We start from the raw sequence: 15,050 nt of genomic DNA, 5'->3' as shown, positions 1-15,050 counted from the left end.
TGGAATTTCTCCAATAGCTGGAAAGATTAATTTAAATTCTGAGCGGGCCGATTCAATCACGACACCACAACATCCAATGACATAGCTGCTAAGTGACCACCCTAGATGTGCTTTTCGTCTTTTGCTGAATAATGTACCAGACAACACGGGTTCAGCTACTACTCTGCAGTTCAAATTGACGCTACGTTTAAAGGGAAACTAGTTTATGGTCCTTCGGGGTGCTATTGTCTGTACTGACTAGTTGATTATAGCCATAGACGTCTCTCTCTCTCTCTCCTTCCTTTTGTGTATATCTTGCGCAGTGAAATTCGAGGTGGCAATGCATGCGTACCATACGCACATCGATTGTTAGTACTGTTTACATCCATACTTCGCAAGCTACCTTACGGTGTGTGGCATAGAGTACTTTAGGTACCAGTGTTATTTTCAAACTTTCCTGTTCCAATGCCGAATAATTCGTGGGAAGAACGATTATTGGTAAGTCTCTGTGCGAGTTCGAATGCACCTCACTTTACTGTTTTACCTAACGTGCCGTACACTTGCTACTACGGTGTTCTCTGCGTTGAATTTTTGCAATGATGTCACGTACTGTGGTTACAGCTGACTTTGTTATTCATCCGTTTCTCATGGCAGATAACTTTCGTATGTTAACTGCCGTGATATCATTAAATAACTTCAGACAACACAAAACATGCTGCTGAGAATACGTGCAGCAGTTATCGCTAGCAAACATCGATAAATAACATTAAGCTCTCTTTATAACGATTTCTAAATAGATTTTAATTGATACGTTGCTTCCTTGAACAACACGAGTCTTAGGTGTGCTGGTCCTCCTGTTTTCTAAGACCGGCAATCAACGGGCTGTACCGAAAACGTCTTGTAACTTCTGGTCTTGCCTCAAAATTGAGAGGAATAATGCTATCTTTCTCGGCTATCAATGACATGCAGTAGTAATTTGGTCGTCTGTTTTGTGGTTTATTACTTTCTATACCTGGTCATTTCATGCTTTTACAATGAATCAAAATGGGAATTTCGTATTATAATCACATATCCACAACTGTTTTTCAATATTATAATTTCAGTTGTCACAAGCAAGTAAATCTTAAGCCTATTTATCTGGCGAGTTGCTTAGGACGTATTTTTTATACAATGTGTTATTACTGTTAATTTGTTAATCGCTAGTGTTTTTCGATTATGGCAATACACACTATCTCTCCACCCGACGGACGACACTGTATTGGTGCGTATTTACAACACCCAACACCTCTTGCAAAACGTACTCGGCTATATGTGTTCCTCTGGAATTTTCCCCGTTCAATGCACCACCCAATATCAAACCAAATCCTGTTAACTGGCATAGTTCACGTTCCATCAACCCATCCCAACCACGGAAGAATTTCTACGTAATTGAGACTTCCCCTTGGAGTTCGTTTTCATTTTGCACTTAAACAGCAACAGTCTAAAAGAGTTGCCGATTGCTTGCTAACTGTTCTTTTAAAGCTCATTTCCATTCACTAACGTCACTAAATTAGCAACAGACATTCGGTATGGCCACCGTGTTGGATGAGACTAGTTCGTCCATCTCTATAACAACTTCCATAGCTCGAACATTCAGCGTTTCAGCTATCTGGAGCTAATAAAGTTTAAATTATTATATTTATATAGGATGATAAAATACGTTTAGTATTTCAGAGCATGTGTTGAAAACCGAAACTATATTTTATTCTTTTCAATTAAATGCCATATAATGGCAATGTTTTATAAAAACGGCAGACTGTTCACTGAAGTGAGGCATTATGGAGATGTTCTTCCTCGTGACTGTACTACCTTTATTACACATGTATGCTTCCACTAATATTTCATTCACTGGGGCAAAGTATCTGTTAAATGCATCTTTAACGTTGGCTGCTAGGTTCAGACAGAGCCCAAACTCAGCGTTGCTGGGAACCACAGGCTCAGCTGCGCTGCCAGAGAAAAAATATTTCCAATTCAAGGGAGCGCCGGCAGAGCGCGGCCGAATTTTCGCTCCCAAAGTCTCTTTAAAGCCAATATTTTATTCATCCAATTCTCTCGCTCTCAGTTTACCTGAATGTTGGGAGAAAGGTTTCCGCTGTTGCAGGCGGAGAGGCTGTCGAGCCACACGAAAATAAAACCATCGCGTGGAAATTCCTCTTTTTCACCGTCACCAAGCCCCCCCCCCCCCCCCCGCACCCCATCGAACCTTCCTCTCTCATCCTGTCGAACCAGCTGGCGTGTCCTCGTGGCGGAGAGTAGTTGCATGTGGACTCTCAGGTATGTGGTGTGTTTGTGTGTGTGTGCGCGCGCGCGCGCGTGCGCGCGCAAGCGACAGACAATGTGCGTGTTTCAGTAACATAAAGAGCAGTTACTAGGAAGAGACTCACTAAAATAAAGACAGCGAGGGAATAATGGAATGAAAGACAGGATGTGCTGTGAGAGGGGAGAGGGTGGTGGGGGTCGAGGAAAGTATACGGTACTGATCAAAGCTTTAGAAAGAGAGAAGCATACACAACGAATCGTATTTTATTATTAGGTAACACTGAGTTAATCGTTCCTTCCATTTATACCTGCTGGCATGTTAGCGAGAGGCATCCTGTTAATGTTTCATTTTATTGCAGATACTCTTGTGACGAGGTATAATACTGTGGCAAAGGGATGAGAGGGTGTCCTAGGGCTACAGACATCTTCCTGAAAAGAAATAGAAAAATTCGTAATTTTTATTTTTAAAGTAATAATTAAAGCTTTATGCCCATCCTCCGTAATTAATGACGAGGCCAACTAAAAAGTTTTATATTCCTTGGTTTAGATAATAGCTTAATTGCATGGTTCTTGGACAATGAACTCATATCTGACCTCACTGTTTTTTCTAGTTTGCAAAAATTTCTCAGAATAAGATCCCGCCATGAAATAGAAATTTAGCGAAACGCAAGTAAACGGAATTTACTTTTGTAGTATGAACATAAGGGGTTTTGAAGTATGAAGAACTAAGCATCTCTTAATTGCATAGAAGTGTCACTTAGCTTATACTTCCTCTCCTTAAAGCATGTAACAAACCGTTTTCACCAATGAAACGGCTGTCTTACGCGATTTGAATTATCCTTGTACTGCTTCTCTATGAACTGGATGTGTCCACAAAAGCTGTCTGTTCTTCACTGATCACACCAACAGTTTCAGGGATGAAACTACTGAGAAACGAAACGTAAGACTCACCACGCTACCTAACTTATTGAACTTTTTCGGTTTGTTGGGTAACAGAAATATAATAACAAATTAGAAACAATCTCCTTGAATGAAACCCATGGCTTTCTCTTGCAGTCACTTTCGATTCGAACCTGGTTCTTTTTGTTGAATAAGTGCTTAGTAACAACCTCCTTGCATGTTATATTACCTTAGACACTGTTCACTTGAATTTGGAACCTAATTTCATTTTTTGAAGGTCAGGCAACAGAAACAGCGTTTCTTTCAATGTCGATGAAAGAGTTTTTGAAAACATCACTCAGAGATGGAGACTGTGTCACGCAACTCTGAGTGATGCTTTCAGAAACTCTTTCGTTAGGTCCAACCTAGGCTGTGGTGTAAAGGAATAGAATTTTTTTCTGATCCAGGAGGTTCGTGCGCAAAACGTTCTTGTCTCCATGATTCAAAGATTTTCCTGCTGGCCTTTCTATTCTGGACAAGCTTCGATACCTTGCTCTACTATCCGATTCACATAATAAATCATTAAATTCATTATATAAAATATGCATCAGCCGGCCGAAGTGGCGGTGCGGTTAAAGGCGCTGCAGTCTGGAACCGCAAGACCGCTACGGTTGCAGGTTCGAATCCTGCCTCGGGCATGGATGTTTGTTATGTCCTTAGGTTAGTTAGGTTTAACTAGTTCTAAGTTCTAGGGGACTAATAACCTCAGCAGTTGAGTCCCATAGTGCTCAGAGCCATTTGAACCATTTTTTTTTATGCATCATACACAACGCTACAAATGCATTTCTTTCTGGCATTTCTATTCTGGACCAGCTTTGATACCTTGCTCTACTATCCGATTAACATAATAAATCATTAAATTCATTATATGAATATGCATCATGTACACCGCTACAAATGCATTTCTTTATGTATATAGTGTTAATAACATGAAATGCTGTTACCAAATTACGATTCAGCATATTAAAAGCCACACAACCAAACTTAATTAATTAACATGCTTTTTCATCGTTTCCCTGCGTTTTTAATAACAGGATCAAGTAGCTGCAGATTACGTAAAATGATAACGCTGACGGTGACATTTCAACATTCGCTCCATATTACGGAATTAGCAAGCAAATTTCTAGCCGCAATGATAACTATCCATCACCGTTCACTGAGAACAGCATAGACTTGGAGTGTTTTAAGTGCTTTGCTACACTTATCTAGACAGAATCACAGTTGCGGACAGTCCTTTCTCCTGCTCGCCACAAACAGGAGCTCACGGCGTTATTACTTCCAGCACTGCACTGAGATTTCCTCATCTTGTGTCATTTACTACATAAAGAGGAGAAAATAAATAACGGGATGAAGTTCTCTGTGAACCAAGCTTTATTAATATGTGGTAACTATCGGTGGCACTGTAGTGTATGAGAATGCAGTCTTACTAATATTGGTATTGTAGAAGCAGCTGACATCTACGTACATGCCACAACGTGGAACGGGCTCAATCAACTAGCACGTAAGACGAGCCACTTGAATACCGGCGTCGACCTATACACTGACGTGACGTGCGGAATAGTGATATGAAGTTATACACATGACGGCGGAATCGCGTACACAAGGTGTAGAAGGGCAGTGCGTTGGCGCAACTCTCATTTGTACTAAGGTGATTAAAGTGCGAAAGTTTCCGACGCGATTATGGCCACACGACATGAATTAAATGACTTTGAACGTGAAATGTTAGTTGGAGATAGACGTATAGGACGTTCCATTTCGGAAATCGTTAAGGAATTCAAAATTCCGAGATCCACAGTGTCAAGAGTGTGACGAGAATACGAATTTCAGGCATTACCAGTCACCATGGATAACGCAGTGCCCGACGGCCTTCACTTAACGACCGAGAGCAGCAACATTTGCGTAGAGGTGTCAGTGCTAACAGACGAGCTCTGCATTATATCAAAACCACTAAGACTGTAGCACTGAAGTGAGTTATCCTTCGACGAAGCATTTCAACTACGCACCGTAGCCCCGTAGTGTGCTCAGCACGGGATACCTTCAGTAGTGCCCACCTGGTCTCACACTCAAGCGGTTCCTTGTGAGTCGTGTAGCTGCTTGCGTAACGGTGGTATTGCATACACACCCGCTCTCGCACTGCGGTCCCGTGTACTTAAAATGTAGTGGTTCAAAATGGTTCAAATGCCTCTGAGCACTATGGGACTTAACTTCTGAGGTCATCAGTCCCCTAGAACTTATAACTACTTAAACCTAACTAGCCTAAGGACATCACACACATCCATGCCCGAGGCAGGATTCGAACCTGCGACCGTAGCGGTCGCGCGGTTCCAGACCTAGACAAGTCTTTTGGTCCAATTCTTTCTGAAGATATAAACGAAATCACCGAGTTCCACTCTCATGATTGCGGTTAATGAGATATGTACCGAACGTACACCTCAATAATATAATTCTGGAAGGATCTCGTCGTGTCCAAGATTTCGGTGACAGAATAATCCCTATTACATCCTGTGGAGATACAGTATTCTCTTACGGCTAAGTTATTTAGCTGAGAAAGGCGAAAATGTTCCACGCATCTTACATGTAGGGGAGAGTATTGTACCTGGAAGACAGTGTACTTAGGGGCATGTGATGTTTCCTCATCGGTGTTTTAATGTAGTAACCATTTACGATTCACATGAAACAATAAACATTAGGAAACACCATAAGAAGTTTTCTGCATTTTCTACAGTTTTTGTTGCTGTGAGATACGAGACTGTGTTTTCTGTTGCGTCTGTAGATATTGCGTATTCTACATATTTAAGCGCAGTACAATATATTAAAGTAATTGGAAGGATACTGTTAATTCTTCAGTTACAGAATCTTATCGTGAGTAAAATTCAACATATTTCTAAAAGTAGTTACTAATTCCAGCGAAATATTGTCCACATACAAGAGGATTGCCCTGGACTTCAAGAGCTCTTTCCCCTTTTGAACTAGTGAGTTATCACAATTCTTTATCATTGAAGTTATACTAACCTGATGTGGAGCGTGAAGTAACCGCAGAGATCATTCTGTGACGTACGACGTATACGTCAGGAGAATGTGGCGAAATTTAGCGTTAATGGGCCATTGCAGCAGACGACCGATGCGAGGGCATTTGTTAACAGCACGACATCGCGTACAGCGCCTCTCCCGGGCGGGTGCCCATATCGGTTGGACCCTAGACGACTGGAAAACCGTGGGCTGGACACACGAGTCCCGGTTTCAGTTGGTAAGAGCCGATGCTACGGTCTGTGTGTAGCGCAGACTCCTCGAAGCTGCAGATCCGAGTTGTCAACAAGCCTCTGTGCAAGATGGTGTGGGCTGTGGTTACATGGAATGGGCTTGGTCCCCTGGATGTTCGGCCTCTTGGAGACCATTTTCAACCATTAATGGACACCATGTTCCCAAACAGTGAAGGAATTTTTACGGATGGAAACGCGCCGTATCACTGGTCCACAGTAATTTGTGACTGGCTTGAAGAACATTCCCGACCATTCGAGCGAGTGGTCTACCCCCAGATTGCCCAAAATGAACCACATCGAACGTTGATGGGACATAATCGAGGGGTCAGTCTGTGCACAAAAACCTGCATCGGTAACACCTTCGCAATTATGGCTCAGTTTTTCTGCAGTGGGCTACTTGAGTCCATGCTACATTTAGTTGCTGCACCAGATTGGGCAACAGGGGGTCCGACACGGTGTGAGGAAGTGTCTCATGACTTTTGTCACCTGACTGTACAAACAGGCACAGACGTAGATCTCTACTTACTGCCCACCGACACTTTCATGTTGCGGATTTCATCACCACAAACTTGCTAGTCACCTCGTCATCCAGATGCACGAATTGAGTTCTCACTACAGTGCCATCCAGCTGATAGACATTTGAGACTTGTTACTACGAATGGCTGAAAATATTTCTTATTCGGACGAGAATAGCAAACTGTATTTATGGAGACATGGTACTTCCTGCTGATTTTTAAATCACAATATTTCCTTAGCAAGAAGTGGAAGATAAAGTTGAATGACTATTTGAGGTAGGATGACTGCAGCTTGAGTAGAGAAATTCGTAGAAATTTCATACACTGTGGACTCAGAGGAACATTCAGATTCTGAAGAGTGTGCACAGCCAAATGCTTAATATGTATATCCAGAAGAAGCATATAACACTCAGGAGCGGAAGAAACAATAGAAAATTTGAGGGAGAAGCACCAAGAAATATCTGCGCAACGCGCAACGCGCTTGAGAGACGTATCTCAAAACCACGTTTTTGTCGTATGGGGAGCAATAGATGATGCCATCATATCTGTAGGTTCCTTGCCTTTCTCAGCTCACAAAGGATCTACGTAGTGCTGGGCAACGAGAGAGGAAAGAGTTCGTATTACAACAAAATAGTCTTTTCTTAAAAAAACATCATCACTTACGTAAAATAAAAGCGTACTCCGATTCCACATTTCTCGAACTACATCACTTCTAGCCCACTCGGATTTATGGTTTTTATATAAATAACAAAAAAACGGTATTACTTATTTTTAGTTTGTCATTATCAATTTTTGTAATTTTTATCGTAGTTTCAGAATCAGTAATCATTAAATATCTTCGACATAAAGTATTTTTTCTCATTGCCTTGCCTCGATATGTCCTTCAACAGTTGTGAAAAAATTGTCATTGTGGCCACGTTTCTTCTAAATAATTACATTTTTCGTCTTAGTACAATCAACCTAACATCTGAAAAGTTTCTTGAATAGTTACCAAATATGTAAATCAGAAATTTGAATTTTACAGAAAATCCTACATTTACATCTAGATTATAACTAGTATATTTTGAGAATATTTGAGTATGTCATCTATCTTCAAACAACAATAAAAATTTAAAAGTACTGCTTGAATGTAAAGCACCTTCACGTAACGAAGCTGCTGTGATTATTTCAACTTTGAGATGGAACTTACTGATAAGAAAGCACGATTGTATAACGGAGGAAAAGGTCAGCTGCGTACATATGAGTGCATATTGCTTCCTATGTATTATATGAAAGGAGGAATTCTGATAGTTAATTATTGCTTGATCTCTCCTGTATAAAAAAGCTGTAAAGATACAGCTATAGGGAGCAAGTGTAACGGATTTATCTTTTCTTTTTCTTGATTTTATTTCAAAATGTTTACTTAATACTAATACAGTTCATTATTAATCACCCTATCTACCAGTAAATGTGATAAATATCTATTGTTAACCAAATTGAATGCTACTGGAAAACAGTTTCATAAACTTTGGGTCGTATGTTTACATGGATAATGAGGTGTTTTGGCTGCTTGAGAAAGATATAAAACCAATATATGAGATGAACAGAAAATAATTTCGTTGCATGTGCTACGTCACACTTGGAATTCACGTTATTTTTAATGCTTATTCAGACAGTAGCATTACAAATAAAACGTGTTTACGTCACCACTTACGTGCAGAATCAATTCTGCTTTTAAAAGTTAGATGGACCAATCTCATTTTGTTACACAGTTCACGATTCACGCCGAGAAAAATATGTATAAAATGTGAGTCACTTATTAATAAATTGCCCCTCGCTTTTTGTGACAGATGGACTTGATAGATCCTGTAGACAGATATTTTTTGTTCTCTGAGACTTTAAGTGATATACCTAGTGGCTGTAAGTAAACTGACGCTGTTCTGAGTGCTGCACTGCAGTGCGTGCTGTATACGTTGCAGGAGCTGAATGACCGAATGTATGTGGATATTAATTGGTTGGCTCTGAGCACTATGGGACTTAACTGCTGAGGTCATCAGTCCCCTAGAACTTAGAACTACTTAAACCTAACTAACCTAAGGACATCACACACATCCATGCCCGAGGCAGGATTCGAACCTGCGACCGTAGCGGTCGCGCGGTTCCAGACTGAAGCGCCTATAACCGCTTGGCCACTCCGGCCGGCTATTAATTGGTGTACTGGCGGAGTATGCTGCAAAAAATAATAGTCCCACTTTCTGCCACAAGGCGAATATATGGCTCTGTACGCAGTCACAGCTACCAAAACGGCCTTGCTGTGATGGTACTGCAAACGGTTGGTAACAAGGGTAATCTTCGGCCGTAATTTTTCACAAGGGCATGAATGCAGCTCTACTGTATGGTCAAATGATGGTCGCATCCTCTTGGGTCAAATTTTCTTGGAGTAAAACAATCCCCGTTCGAGGACTATTCAGACGGACGTAGTCACCAGGAGAAACTAGTGGCTTTCTACGGATTGGAGCGTGGAATTTTAGGTCCCTTAATCAGGCAGGTTGGTTAGAAAATTTAAAAAGGGAAATGCGTATTTTGAAGTTAGATATAGAGGAAATTAGTGAAGTTCGATGGAGGGAGGAACACGACTTCTGCTCTGGTGAGTAAAACGTTATAAATACAAAATCAAATAAGCGTAATTTAGGAATAGTTTAATAATGAATAAGAAAATAGGAATAGAAGTAAGCTATTATGAACAGTAAGGTTAACGCATTATCATAGCCAGACAGACACGAATCCCTCAAACATCGCAGTAGTAGAAGTTGATATGCCAACCATCTCTGCTGATGGTGAAGACAGTGAAGAAATATGTGGTGAGATAAAATAAATTGTTCAGTTACTTAAGGGATACGAAAATTTAAATCTGATGGTGGAGTGGAATTAGACAGTAGGAAACTGAAGAGGAGGGCAAACTATGTGTGAGTATGAACCGGTGGAAAGGAATGACAGAGGAAGCTGCCAGATAGTATTTTTCACTGAGCGCCCATGTTATCACCTATTCTTGGTTTAACAATGAGGGAAGAAGGGCGCAGACGTCGAAGAGACTTCGAGATATCGGGAGGTTGCAGACTGATTATATAATGGTAAGACAGAGGTTTCGTAACAAGGTTTTAAATTAGAAGACATCTCCAGGGACACTTGTGGACTCTGGCCAGAATATTAGAGGTTATGAAGTGTGGACTAAAACTAAAGAAATTACAAAACGGTATGAAATTAAGGAGATGCGACCTGGGTAAGTTAAGAGAATCAGAGGTTGTTGGGAGTTTCATTAGGGAACTATTGACAAGTACAGCGGAAAGGAATACAGCAGAAGATGTGTGGGTAGCTTTGAGAGTTGAAATAATGGAGGCAACAGATGATCAAATATGTAACAAGACAAGGCCTGGTAGAAACCATTGGCTAACACAGGAGAAACTGAGTTTAGTTATTCAAAGGAGCAAATATAATAATGCAGTAGATGGAGCAGGCGAAAGGGAGTAGGAACGTCAAATAATGGGATTGGCAGGAAGGACAAAATGGCTTATCAGGAATGGCTAGAGGACAAAAGTAAGGATTTAGAAGCATGTACCACTAGGAGAAAGATTAGATACCAACTGCAGGTAAGTTAAGGAGACCTTCGGAGAAAAGAGAAGCAGCTCAGATTCAGAACCAGTCTTAGGCGAAGAAGGGAAAACTGAAGCGTGGAAAGAGAATACACAGGGTCTATTGAAGGGAGGTCTACTTCAAAGTAATACTATAGCTCTGTAAGAGGACTTAAATTAAGATGAAATGCGAAATCTGTATGTTACAAGTGTCGAGGGGCAAGAAAGGGAAGCAGTGGCTGAAAGGGGAGTGAGACACGACTGTATCCTATCCCCGATGTTATTCGTTCTGTACATTCAGAAGAAGTAAGGGAAACAAAACGAAAATATTGAAAAGGAATTTAGGTTGAAGGAGAAAAAATAAAAAGTGAGGTTTGCCGATGATGTAATTCTGTAATAGAAAAAAAAAGGACGTGGAGAAGCGGTTGAAAGGAATCAACAGGTCTTGAAAGCAAGATACAAGATGAACATCAACAAAAGCAAAACAAGGATAGTGGAATGCAGGCGAATTAAATAAACTTTTTTCGTCATCAGTCATCTGACTGTTTTGATGCGGCCCGCCACAAATTCCTCTCCTGAGGCAACTTTCTCATTTCAGAGTATCATTTGCAACTAACATCCTCAATTATTTGCTAGATGTATTCCAATATCAGTCTTCTTCTACAGACTCTACACTCAACAGCTCCCTCCAGTACCATGGAAATTATTACGTGATGTCATAAGAGATGTCGTACCATCCTGTCCCTTCTTGTCAGTCTATTCATGTATTCCTGTCCTCGCTGTTTCTGCGGAGAACCTCCTCGTTGCATACCTTACCCCCTAATTTTAAGCATTCTTCTGTAGCACCACATCTGAGATATTTCGATTCTCTTTTGTCCCGGTTTCCCCACGGATCACGTTTCACTATCGTAGACAGTCGAGTTCCAAACGTACATTCTCAGAAATTTCTTTCTCAAATTAATGCCTATGTTTGACTTCAGTAGAGTGCACCTAAAGGCGGAAGAGTCAGCAATGACCAACGGCATGAAGATGCAGAAGGCAGTGGAAACCATTCCATTAAAGACACATAAAGTATATCCACAGGATATGTGGTCTGTAATTGAAAACTGTCACGATAATCTCTCCATCGTCAAACAATTCCGGACTAATCCGCCATCTGGAACTCGGGGATGGGTCTGCTAAGGAGGAGATGACCATGAGAAAAATACTGGATAACCAACGAAGTCATAACCTTCTGAGAGTCGGGTCGTCGAATGTCAGACGTTTGTACGTGGTAAGGAAGCTAGAAAACCTGAAGAAGGAAGTACTAAGGCTAGATACTGTGGGGGACAGTGAAGTGAAACGGTCAGAAGACAAAGATTTCTGGTGACATAAGTATAGGTTAATATCAGAGGCAGAAGAAAACGGTATACCGGGAGCCGGATTCGTTATGAACAGGAAACTAATGCAAAGAGTGAGTTACTGTGAAGTTCAATGATGGGGTTATTCTCACCAGTTTCGACAGCAGACCAACACCGACAACGATAGTTCAGATGTACATGCCGACGTCACAAGCCGAAGATGAGACCGAGCGAGGTGGCGCAGTGGTTAGCACACTGGACTCGCATTCGGGAGGACGACGGTTCAATCCCGTCTCCGGCCATCCTGATTTAGGTTTTCCGTGATTTCCCTAAATCGTTTCAGGCAAATGCCGGGATGGTTCCTTTGAAAGGGCACGGCCGATTTCCTTCCCAATCCTTCCCTAACCCGAGCTTGCGCTCCGTCTCTAATGACCTCGTTGTCGACGGGACTTCAAACACTAACCACCACCATGAGAGCTAGAGTATATGAGTATACTGAAGGGAAAATTTTGTACGTAAAGAGATACGGAAATTTAATAGTCATAGAGTATTCTGAAGGAGTAGAAGAAAGGGAAACGGAAGAAAGTAGGTTTGGTACTAGGTGTGAGAGAGGAGTAAGACTGAGTTGTGCAATAGATTTCAGCTAGCAATAGCGAATGCTCTGTTCAAGAATCCAAGGACGAGGACATATACTTGGAAAAAGCCAGGAGATATGGAAATATTTCGTTCAGAATTCATCAGGGCCAGTCAGAGAATCCTAAATCAGATATTGGATTGTAAAGCGTACCCAGGAGCAGATACACACTCAGATCACAATTTAGTAGTGATGAAGAGTAGGGCGAAGTTTAAGGGACGAGTCAGGAAGAGTCATTGCACAAAAAAGTGGGATACGGAAGTACTAAGGAATGAAGAAAAACGCTTGGAGTCCTCTGATGCTATAAATACTGCGATAGTTAATAGTGCAGTAGGCACTTCAGCTGAAGAGGAATGGACATCTCTAAAAAGGACAATCAGTGAAGTCGAAAAGAAACATAGGTACACAGAAGGTAACTGCGAAGAAACCGTGGGTAACAGAAGAACAGTTTATCGATGAAAGAAGGAAGTACAAAAATGTTCCGGGAAATTCAGGAATACGGAAATACGAGTCACTTAGGAAATAAATAAATAGGAAGCGCGGGGAAGATAAGGTGGAATGGTTGCATGTAAAATGTGAATAAATCGAAAAAAAAATTACTATCGGAAGGACTGATTCACTGAATAGAAACGTCAAAAGAACGTATGGTGAGACTAAAAGAAAGGGTGGTGATATTAATAGTGCAATGGTAATTCCACAGTTAACTGCAGAGGAGAGAGCGGATAGGTGAGAACAGTATATCGAAGGCCTCCATGAATGGGAAGACTGGTCTCCTGACGTGACAGAAGAAGAAACATTATCCGAAATAGAAAAGATAAGGGATACAGTGTTAGAATCATAATTTGAAAGAGCTTCGGAAGACTTAAGATAGAATAAAGTAGAAGAAGATTATAATTAAATCGACACCATTGTTGCAAACAGGCGTTGATACACATCATTGGAGACATGTTGAAAATGTGTGGCCCGACCGCGACTCGAACTCGGAATCTCTTGCTTACATGGCAGACGTACCTGAACTACCGAGGGCACTGAGGATTAGTGCGCCTGCAGGGACTTATCCCTTGCACGCTCCCCGTGACACCCACATTTCCAACATGTCCACACCACGACATTCATAGTGCGTCTAATAGATGTTTGCCCATCACACTCATTACTCGTGGAAGATTAATCTACCAAGTCCCGTACGAGTTGGGGCATAGTGTGTGCGTTCGCACAAGAAGGTCAATGGCCGGGTATCCATATTTTAACTATATATGCAGGTAGTATCTGTTCCCGAAAGAACAGTTACCGTGGATGACCGTGCAGCTTCTCTAGAATGAGATGATAATTAAATCGACACCATGTCTGCAAACAGGCGTTGTTAATCATTGGGGACATGTTGAAAATGTGTGCCACGACCGTAACTCGAAAACGGGATCTCCAGCTTACACGGCAGACGTCTATCCTTCTGAGCCAAGTTAAGCTCACGCATACGGACTAATATTGTAGTGCACTGACAAGGCAGCCAGTCCACAGAGACGGGTAGCCGAAAGGGCACACGTACACACACGCCGACTGGCGCGAAGTCTGGAACAGGATACGTGATGAATGTGATAAAGATAAGAACGTAGCTACTAGAACACTTAACTTTTATATCGTCCTTTGGTATACAGCGTTCTTGATGATACAAGTGAGACTCTTTAGATTCATGAAGTAACTAATGGCGCCTTGCTAGGTCGTAGCCATGGACTTAACTGAAGGCTATTCTAACTGTCTCCCGGCAAATGAGAGAAAGGCTTCGTCAGTGTAGTCGCTAGCAACGTCGTCGTACAACTGGGGTGAGTGCTAGTCCGTCTCTCTAGACCTGCCATGTGGTGGCGCTCGGTCTGCGATCACTGCCAGTGGCGACACGCGGGTCCGACATGTACTAATGGACCGCGGCCGATTTAAGCTACCACCTAGCAAGTGTGGTGTCTGGCGGTGACACCACAAATATCTTCATGCATCAAGTTGTTATCCATTGCATCAATGCAACGTGGTTCTACGTACAATGGTAAGCAGACCTTACGCCATCTTAGATGCAGATAGTTTGACCCAAGAGCTGGACCATCTAAAAGCTGTGTTCAAGCAGAATGGTTATACTGAAAATCAGATCCCTCGTGCTCTACAGATTGGACATTCGCGGGAACCAACAGAAGATACTAGCAAATTGGTATCATTACTACTTTTTGTGGGGAGCATATTTTCAAAATAGAAGAATAGAAGCTTTCGAAATATGGTGCTACAGAAGAATGCTGACGATTAGATGGGTAGATCACATAACTAATGAGGAGGTATTGAATAGAATTGTGGAGAAGAGGAGTTTGTAGCACAACTTGACTATAAGAAAGGACCGTTTGGTAGGACATGTTCTGAGGCATCAAGGGATCACAAATTTAGCATTGGACGGCAGCGTGGAGGGTAAAAATCGTAGAGGGAGACCAAGAGATGAATACACT

This window comes from Schistocerca nitens, chromosome 5 (genome assembly GCF_023898315.1).
Source record: "Schistocerca nitens isolate TAMUIC-IGC-003100 chromosome 5, iqSchNite1.1, whole genome shotgun sequence".
Classification (NCBI taxonomy): domain Eukaryota; kingdom Metazoa; phylum Arthropoda; class Insecta; order Orthoptera; family Acrididae; genus Schistocerca; species Schistocerca nitens.
This window is presented reverse-complemented; position numbering follows the sequence as displayed.